Source organism: Eumetopias jubatus, unplaced genomic scaffold (assembly GCF_037043125.1).
Source record: "Eumetopias jubatus isolate StellerSeaLion01/CBP00866 unplaced genomic scaffold, mEumJub1_p1.0 scaffold_17, whole genome shotgun sequence".
NCBI lineage: Eukaryota > Metazoa > Chordata > Mammalia > Carnivora > Otariidae > Eumetopias > Eumetopias jubatus.
This window is the reverse complement of record NW_028274823.1, coordinates 65,088,784-65,098,596: the sequence shown is the minus strand read 5'-3', so window position 1 is coordinate 65,098,596 and position 9,813 is coordinate 65,088,784.

The window sequence follows — 9,813 nt, the reverse complement described above, 5'->3', positions numbered from 1 at the left end:
GGTCATGTCAGGCTAATGCTCTACTGCAAAAACTAGAAAAGACCAAATAAATTCTAAAAATCATACTTTTAAGAACCTCAGTGAGCTATGGAAGCAATGAAGGCCATATTAGTCTGCTCAGGCTGCCATAAAAAAATACCTTAGACTGGGTGGCTTACACAACAGAAATTAACTTTCTCCCAGTCTAGAAGCTGGAAGTCCAAGATCAGGGTGTGAGCATGACCAAGGTTCTGATGAGACCTCTCCGTCTTGCAGACAGCCCCCTTCTTGTTGTGTGCTCACCTGGCCTTTCCTTGGTGCGCTCTCATGAAGATGGAGAGAGCAAGCTCCCTGGTGTCTCTTCTAAGGGCAAACAAATCTCATAATGAAGGTCCCACCCTCATGACATCATCTAACACTAATTATCTCCCAAAGCCCCATCTCCAGACACTACCACATTGGGGCTTAGGGCTTCAACATACGGATTTTGTGGGGATGCAAACATTTGGTTGATAACAAGGACGAGGTAAATATGGTGCATTCACAGAGAGTAAAGAACTTTCCCAGATGAGCTGTCGGTCACCAGCTCTTCCCTCCTTGGAGGCATTGCTGATCCTGGGCTCAAGATAGAGGTCTGGCTTAGCCAAAAGGAGAGCCTCTGCTCAGGGAAAAGGAAACCAGTAAGCCTTTAGGATCATGGGGGCTGGGGCAACAAATTGGAGCTGTGGGGAGCCTCAAAAGCATAGGGGATTCTGGAACTATGTCAACGTTGGGGGAGTTAGGCTTCTACAAAGCAAGGTGAAATCTTTTGCAGTTTCACACACTTGGGAAGGGGTCCTGTCTCAAGTACATAGATGGTTTCCATATCAAAGATATTTGCTGTAACCTTGAACAAGGCACTGTCTTCATCCACGGTTGATTCTTGGGGAGGGACCAAACTAGGTTCTGTCAGTATGCAATACTTCTGGCTAGGGGAGAGTCAGTACCTCCATCTTAGAAGAAGAAACTTGGTAGTACACTGCAAATGCCCCCACACAATGAAAGATGATTCATGATGAACTCTTTCGAGAGCTAAAATAAAATGATTCCTAACCTATAATTCTATATTCGGTGAAAATATCTTTTAACAATGATGGTGAAATAAATACATTTTTCAGACAAACAAAACTAAAGGAATTTGTTGATAGACGGTCTTCTCTAAAGCAAATTAAAGAAATATCTTCAGGCAGGGGGAAAAGGATCCCAAATAAAAACATGAAAATGCAGAAGGGAATGAAGAACACCAGAAAGTGAAATTAAACTGGTACAATACAAATATGAATTGTACAAAACACTAATCATAATGTCACACGAGGTTTAACATTATATGTAGAACAAAAACAAAAGTGAGAAATAAGTAATAGTAAAATTTGCAATTTGTCTTGGTCTATTATAAGACAAGAACGTATGCTGTATATCTAGGTGAACCACGGCATAAATAGTTAATGACAAAAATTACAAGATAATAGAAGGGATAAGTGGAACAATAATTTTCTAAAAGTGTGATTAGTCCTAAGGAAGGAAAGAAAAATGGAAAAAAGCAACATAAAACAGATAGCTTTAATAGAAAATGAATGGTGGGACGCCTGGGTGGCTCAGTCAGTTAAGCGTCTGACTTGATTTCGGCTCAGATCATGATCTCAGGGTGTGGGATTGATCCCCGTGTCCAGCTCTGTGCTCAGCATGGAGTCTGCTTGTCTCTCTCCCTCTGCTCCTCTCCCCGCTCTCTCTCCCTCTCAAATAAATAAATAAATAAATAAATAAATAAATAAATAAAATCTAAAAAAAATTAAAAGAAAATGAAAGACAACATTGTATATATAAATTCAACCGTGCAAGTAATTACATTAAGCATAAATGAACTAAATACATCAAGATATATGGTTGTCAGATTGGATCAAACAACTATATTGTGCCTAAAGACTCACACTTGAAAGATAAAAACACAGAAAAGTGGACAGTAAAAGAACAACAACAACAAAGCGACAAAAACACTAAACGAAAGTGGTGTTCAGACAAAGTAGATTTAATGCAGAAAAGGATTATCACGGATAAAGACAGAGGTTTCATAATTATAAAAGGGGGAATCCAGCAGGATGCTATTATACAATCCTCACTTTGTATGTACTCCGTCATAGAACTTCAAATATTGAAGCAGAAATGGGCAGAATTAAAAGAAGCAGTGAGTAAATCCATACTCTTGGTTGCTTGGGTGGCTCAGCTGGTTAAGCATCTGCTTTGGCTCAGGTCATGATCCCAGGATCCTGGGATCCATTCCGAATCTGGCTCCCTGCTCAGCTGGAAATCTGTTTCTCCCTCTGCCCCTCCCCCCCTGCCCCCGCCCCCCCCCCCCACTTCGCCCCGCCCCGGGCTTGTGCTTTTTCTCTCCCTCTCTCTTTCTCTCTCAAAAATAAATAAATAATATCTTTTTAAAAATCCATACTCTTAATGCAAAACTAACATATTTCATTTAATAGTTTACAAAATAGTCTAACAAAAAAATCTGTAAAAACAACACAATTGACCAACTTGATCTGACTTATATAGAATACTGCATCAAAGGATGATAGAATTCACCTTCTTTTCAAGTTCAAATGGATCTTTTACTGAAATCATAAAGCAAGTCCCAACAAATTTGAAAACATTAAAGTCATTCATAGTGTGCTATTTTTCCACAATAAAATCAAAGTACAAATCAATAACAAAAATATAACTAGAATAATACAACTACTTGGTAATTAAACACTTTAACAATGAATTTGACAATTCAGGTGAAATGGATAAATTCCTAGAAAAATACAATTTACCCAAACTGTCAGAGGTAGAAAATCTGAACAGTTCAGTATCTATTAAAGATAGTTAATTCATTATTTTAAAATCTCCCCCAAAGAAAATTCTAGGCTCACTTCTTGGTTTCACTTGTAAATTCTTGCAAAATTTAAGGAAAAGAAAAATAACATAAATCTCACACAAACTCTTCCAGAAAAACAGACTGTTTTTCAAACGCAACTTTTATGAGACCAACATACCACAATTCCAAAACCTGACAAGGACATTACAAGAAAGAAAGAAGTATAGACCAATCTCTCATGAACACAGATGTAAAAATCTTTAACAAAATTTTAGACAATTGAATCTAGTGACATAAATTGAACTTATTCTGGGAATGTAAGATTGGCTTAACATTTAAAAATTAACCCAACCATATTAACTAAAAAAGGGAGAAAGTTAAAATTAACATCTCAATAGATACAGAGAAATAATTTGACAAAACTTATCTCTCCCTCATTTATTATATCTTAAAAAAATACTCTTCACAAACTGAGAATAAAAGGCAAACTTACTAAAACAAATAAAGAATATTACAGAAAATCAACAACAAACATCATACCCAATGGTGAAATATTGAAAACTTTCCTTCTGTGATTGGGAATGAGACAAGGACACCAGCTATTACTACTTATATTCAATATTTTACTGGAGGTCCTAACTATTGCAATATTTTTTACAAGATTCTCAGATTTGAGTATCTGAAGAAAAGAAAAAGAAAAATTATTTTCTTTTGTATTTGTAGACTGCATGATTGTATTACACAAAAATTCAAAAGAATCCATAAACTATTTGAAATAATAATTGAAATCTGCAATGTTGTTGGATACACGATCATTATTTAAAAATCATTTGTATTTCTATATATCATTACAAATACAAAATCATGTTTTAAAATGTACTATTTACAATAGTATCAAAATATAAACTGTATAGTAATAATTTCAACAAAAGATTTGCAATGCCCAACAAACATTCTTGAGAGACTAAATATCTACATAAATTTAGAAATACACTTTTAATATTTAGAAAACTCAATGTGTCAATTCTTCCCAAATTAAACTATAAATTAACACTATTCCAATCAAAATCCCGGCAGGATTTTTTTTTAAGAGAAGTTGACAAGCTGATTCTAAGAATTCTATAAATTTTAAAATTTATACGGAAATGCAAAGGGCTAAGGATATCTAAGGCAACTGAAGAGGAAGGGCAAAGCTGGAAGATTCATTGTACCTGAGAACAAAACCCATCATAAAGCTATAGTAATGAAGACCTTATGGAATTGGCCCAAAGTTATATAAACTAACCAGTTAACTAGATTAGAGACCCCACACATAAATGGTCACCTGATTCATGACAAAGGCAATAATGCAATGGGTGAAGAATAATATTTTCAGTAAATGTCGCTGGATGAATTGGATATGTGAAAAAAAATATGGACCCCATTCCTCTCCTATTACTCAAACAATCATTTCAGATGGATTGCAGATTTAGATGTGAAAATTAAACAATAAAGCTTTTAGAGGATAGCATAGGAACACATCTTCATGACCTTGAAGGAGATAGAGATTTCTTAAATAAGACATAAAACGTGCTAACCATAAAGAAAAAATCCCCATATGTATATGTAACAAGGGACTCACATCTAGAGTACACACAAACTTCCACTAATCAGTAAGAATAAGGCAGACAACCCAAGAGAAAAAAGAAGAAAAGATTTGAACAGACACTTCACAAGACAATATCAAACATCCAAAAAAAAAAAAAAAATGTGTGAATAAGCACTTCAACCTCATTAGCCATCAGGGGCTTGTGAATTAAACCACAATGAGATTATCAGCACACATCTACCAGAAAGGCTCAATTAATATCAGAAAATTCCAAGAGTTGGAGAGGATGTGTAGTGTTTAAGACCCTTCCACATTGAGGGTAGGTTTATAAATTGGAATAACACTTTTGAATACTTTTAGGCAGTATCTACCCAAACCAAAAAGGGTACATGCAATATGATTTCATTAATGTGAATTACACAGAGGCCAGCCTAACCCACGATGTTAACAGTCAGGGTGATGGTTACACCAGGGGAGGAAAGGGTGAGTACTTGATAGGAATACAAAGGAGTGTTCTGGGAAGCAGAATCTCTGTTTCTTGATCTGGATTCTGGTCACATGAGTGTATCTAGTTGTGAAAATTCATTATGATTTACACTTATGATATGAAAAATTATTATCTGTATATTTGTCTCCAATAAAATGTTTAATCTAACAGCTCATTTTTAGAGAGGAATTAGACTAGATGGTAGAGACTGAAAAACACTACTTATTTTCACCTTGTAAGAGTCATGTTCCACAGAAGCTGTCCTTTTAAATTATCTTATGATTTTAGCTGTGAGCCGCCTAGTACAATACATCTCTTAGCATAACCTAAAAAAATCAGTCCTGCACTGCTGGGGGTCGAGGTAGGGGGGGAGTAGGAAAGGGGGCAATCCCTCTGCCTAATAAGAAGAATTATTTCTATAGCCTGTATTTTATTTTCAAGTTTAGTTCTCTCTTGCCTATAGTTATAAGTGCTCTCTTTTCCCTCTCTGCTTCTAAAAACAAAATGTCACCTAAAATAGTGAAACAAAATTGCCTATGCATTCTAGGTCCTAGAAAACAGGCTCTATTTTGACAGAACATCAGTTTCATAATTCATTCTTCACATAATTACATAATTCAAACTCATTATCTAACAATCCCCTTATTTTAACTGTATCTTTTTCTGTATATTTTATTCCATAGCAACATGCTTTCTAGCTCTCCCACAACCACTCTGCTTAGGGGAGATGTCTCAAAGTTTTCTCTTCACATAATAAACTACCAAGAAAGAAAAAGGGCTTGAAGATTTTTGAATGATAGGCACTGAGAACCTTCTAGCATACCAGTCATTTACTGCACATTCGACAATTAATTTTTGAGAGCCCTTCAGGTACCAGGCAATGATTGAGGCACTAGAGATACAACGGAATCATGGTCAAGCATGTTGGTTCTGAATTTAGGTGGTTCCAAGTTCAAAATCTTAGCTACATAATTTGCTATTTCTGTGAAAATGATGTTTACTTTACCGCTCTGTAACTCAGTTTACTCATTTATAACATAGGGTACCAGTAATGCCTTTCCCCTAGCCATGTTAGGAAGGTAAAATAGCATATTCTGTGAAATCACCTAGAACGCTCCTCAGCACCTGGTAAGCACTTGATACACATTAGCTCTTATTACCAGAAGAGATGACAACTAAAGATTTTTGCCAAATTGCCTGTTGACAAACTGTGCCACCATCACATCTGCCTGCCATGTCTTCTCCCCTAGCCCCCCAATCTGTGTTAGCAAGGCAATGACAAACACGTTGGACTAATAACTAGGCCTATGGCCCTGGGAAGTACTTAATCCATACCAGCCCCTGCCCTTTACAAGTGAGGACACTAAATCCCTGAACAGAACCTCACACAGCTCATTAGGGGATGAAGCTGGCCTTAGACTTCGGGTCTCCACATTCTCAGCCCAGGCACTGGGCTAGAAAACCCTGCCAACTGGAAGCCTGGCCCATTCTCTCCTGTGGCTCACGTTTGACCCCAACAAGGGGAGCAAGAAAGTGACAATCCTCCTGGGTGGTAGGGGTGCAGGGCACCTTGCTCTAAGTTGTCTATTTTTAGCCTCTCTATACGGCCTCCTCTCTGCAGACTCACTCAGGCTAACAGACTGCTGTGGGATTTAAGGCACTCTCCATGGTGTTGCTTGGTGGTTGCCATGCCAACGAAATTTAACAGAAAGAGTTTTCTAGTAGATTATTCTGGTGGAGGCTTTAAAGCCAGATTAGAGCTCTGACTCTGAAGCTGAAATGATGCAAGCAATTAGTAATGGAACATAGTAGGTGTGCCATTATTACTGGTTGGAAAAACAGAATACATAAATGCAATTAGGTTCGTTAGGGAGATGAAGATGTAGCAGCAGAGAACTTATCAGCTACATAAAGTCAATACTTAAAGTCAGTCTGGAGCAAGGTTACTCATATCCTCCCTGGATTTTCATAATTACCTGACATTCTGTGTGAAATGATTTGTCTGACTGCGGAGGACTCCCTCTGATCTTCAGGCCACTTACTAGCTCTGCAACTCAGGGGGCCCAGCTGCACACCGATGCTGATCTGGGGCCCTTCCTTGATCTGGGGAGCTTAGTCACATTTGAGAGGGTCTGTGTTTGGTCCTTTTAAAGTCACTTTTTGGCAAAGGTAACCACTCTACTTAATAAAATGCATTTGCCTTTTAAAAAGCCTCTGTGGTTCAAGAAACCTGTGTTTGAAAGGCTGTCCTTCTGGTCACGATGAGTAGATGTTATTAGATAAGGAGAGAGGCAAGGCAGCCCATAAATCTCCATTCAGTTCCCAGGGCTTTCAGCAAGGATGGTCTGACAACCCTGCTGATAGTCTCTTTCCCTCTTCAATGAAATTCATTTTCCCCAGTAATCATTTAGCCTTCCTTCTCTCCTTCCTCCTTGCCTGTTCCTCCATCCTGCCCATTGTCTTTTCCTCTCCCCATCCCTCCCTCCTTTAGCAGTGGCAGTGGGAACAGCACAGGCTTTTGGAGTCAAAATAATTCAAATCCTTACTACCTCTGATGCTTGCTAGTGGTGTGACCTGCAACAACTTTCATGATATCTCAAGCAGCATTTCCCCTTGTGCTACCAATGTCTGCCTTGAATGGTGATTTTAACAATGAATTGTTTCTCAGACTTTAGTGGATGTGAGAGTCACCTGGAGATAGGGGGAAATGCAGATTCTCAAGACCCACACCCATAGATTCCAAGGAATTAGGTCTAAATCCCAGACATCTGCATTTTAACAAGCTTCCCAGACTTCAAGAGCCCTACTTTCAGAAACATTAGATATGCTTATAAACACTTAGAAGCAGGAGACATGTTGTAAATATTCCAAAGGGGGAAGCTATGATCATTGTTCATTCCATAGACATTTATTGAACATCTACTATGTATCAGGTATGATACCAGGCCCTGTAGATATGTACCACTTAATTTCTTTTAATTTGTCCCGTATGGATACCTTGTCCATCCCACTGGTTTTAAGTTCCTGAAGGGCAGGGTAAAGCAGCGTAATGTAGTATGAAAGAACATACATATTAGAAGACATGAAGTCTAATCCTGATTCTATTATTTACTAGCTATATAACTTCAGGCAAGTCATTTTCTCTCTCAGAACTTTATTTTCTTTGTCAAAAATTGGAAAGACTATGAGAATAGTGGTTAAAATCTGGAGTTTGGACGCTTGGGTGGTTCAGTTGGTTAATCACCTGCCTTTGGCTCAGGTCATGATTCCAGGGTCCTGGGATCAAGCCCTGCATGGAGCCCTGCATGGAGCATCAGGCTCCCTGCTTAGTAGGGAGTCTGCTTCTCCCTCTCCTGCTCCCCCTGCTTGTGCTCTGTTTCTCTGTCAAATAGGTAAATAAAATCTTTAAAAAAAAAATCTGCAGTTTGGAGTCCTGGCTCTAATACTTTCTACGTGTGTGATCTCAGGAAAGCTACTTAACTTTTTTGAGCCTCAGCTTCCCCTTAAGTAGAAAGGGAATTCATTTTCAACATTTATTCCTTCAAAAAATATTTACTGAGCAACACCATGATAGGTACTGCGAATACGATGGGGAGTAAGACAAGCTACTCATGTAATTTATGGTTAATAGTGGACATAAATACTAAATAGGTAACTATACAAAAAATTCCACTGTGAGTAAACTCTGTTGTGGTAAATTTTACTAGCAGGAGCTGACCTAGCTGGGCAGGATCAGGGTTGACCTCCTGGGAAAAGGGACACGCAAGTTGAGCCCTGAAGGATAAGTAGGCATTATCCAGAAAAGAAGGACCTGAAATGGAAAAACTGGACCCTTAGAGAAGGAAAGGAATACCAGCCTGGCTGAAACCGGGTGCACAGGGCCCCTCTCCCTCACAGGTGTTGGAAAGATTAAATGAGATAATAAAATGCTTAGCACAGTGCCCAGCATAAACACAATGATCATGGAGATAACACAACTTTTGATTTGTTGTAGATCGTAAATGAAGTACTGTGTAAATGAGAGGTTCTCAAAACTAGTATTCATCAGAATTACCTGCAGAGCTTGTTAAACCACAGATTGCTTGCTCCCACTTCAGAGTTTCTGATTTGGTAGGTTTGGTGCAAGGCACATAATTTGCATTTCTAACTAGTTACTAGCTAATGCTTGTGCTGCTGGTTGGAAGTGAGAGGATACACCTTGAGAGCAACTGGTGTAAACTATAAGGTCCTGAATGCCTTCTATCAGAGTTGAATCTCCCACAGTGCTCAACTCTAGACCCTGAATAGTACAACCTCTCCATAATTACTTGATACCATCCTTGATACTTTTCAGGGTGAAAAAAGGACCTTGAAAATCCCCACCTTTTATTTTTACAGGGGGAGGAACTCAAGGACCAGAGGCAGGAAGCTGCCTAAGAAATGGGAGGGGCCTGAACCCAAGAGCTTTTTTTCTCCAGAGCTACTTTTGGGGCATTTTGTTCTAAGGCAGGCAGCCCCTGAGAGAGGCTTACCCTGTATGCTCCTCCCATCCTCTAGATGACCAGGATGAGGTTGCCCTCCATTACATGTACATTTCACACTTAAAAATATTTTACTAAGTGAATTGATTTTTGAAAAAAACGTATTTTTGAGTCATCAGATGAATTCAATGAAATATAATCTTTTCAAAGAGAATGCACCCCAGCACAACAGCCTATATCACCCTTTATGTGGACGTGAGTACATATTTAGTTCCCCTTTTCTTCTGTTTTTTTTATAGACGTGTAGGCTCCTCTCTTGTACCTGAAATAACTAGAGCTGATTTTATCAGTGTAGTTCTGGGTCAGAGAGTGTGCTTTACCCTCACAACCTCATTTGATCCTCATCGCA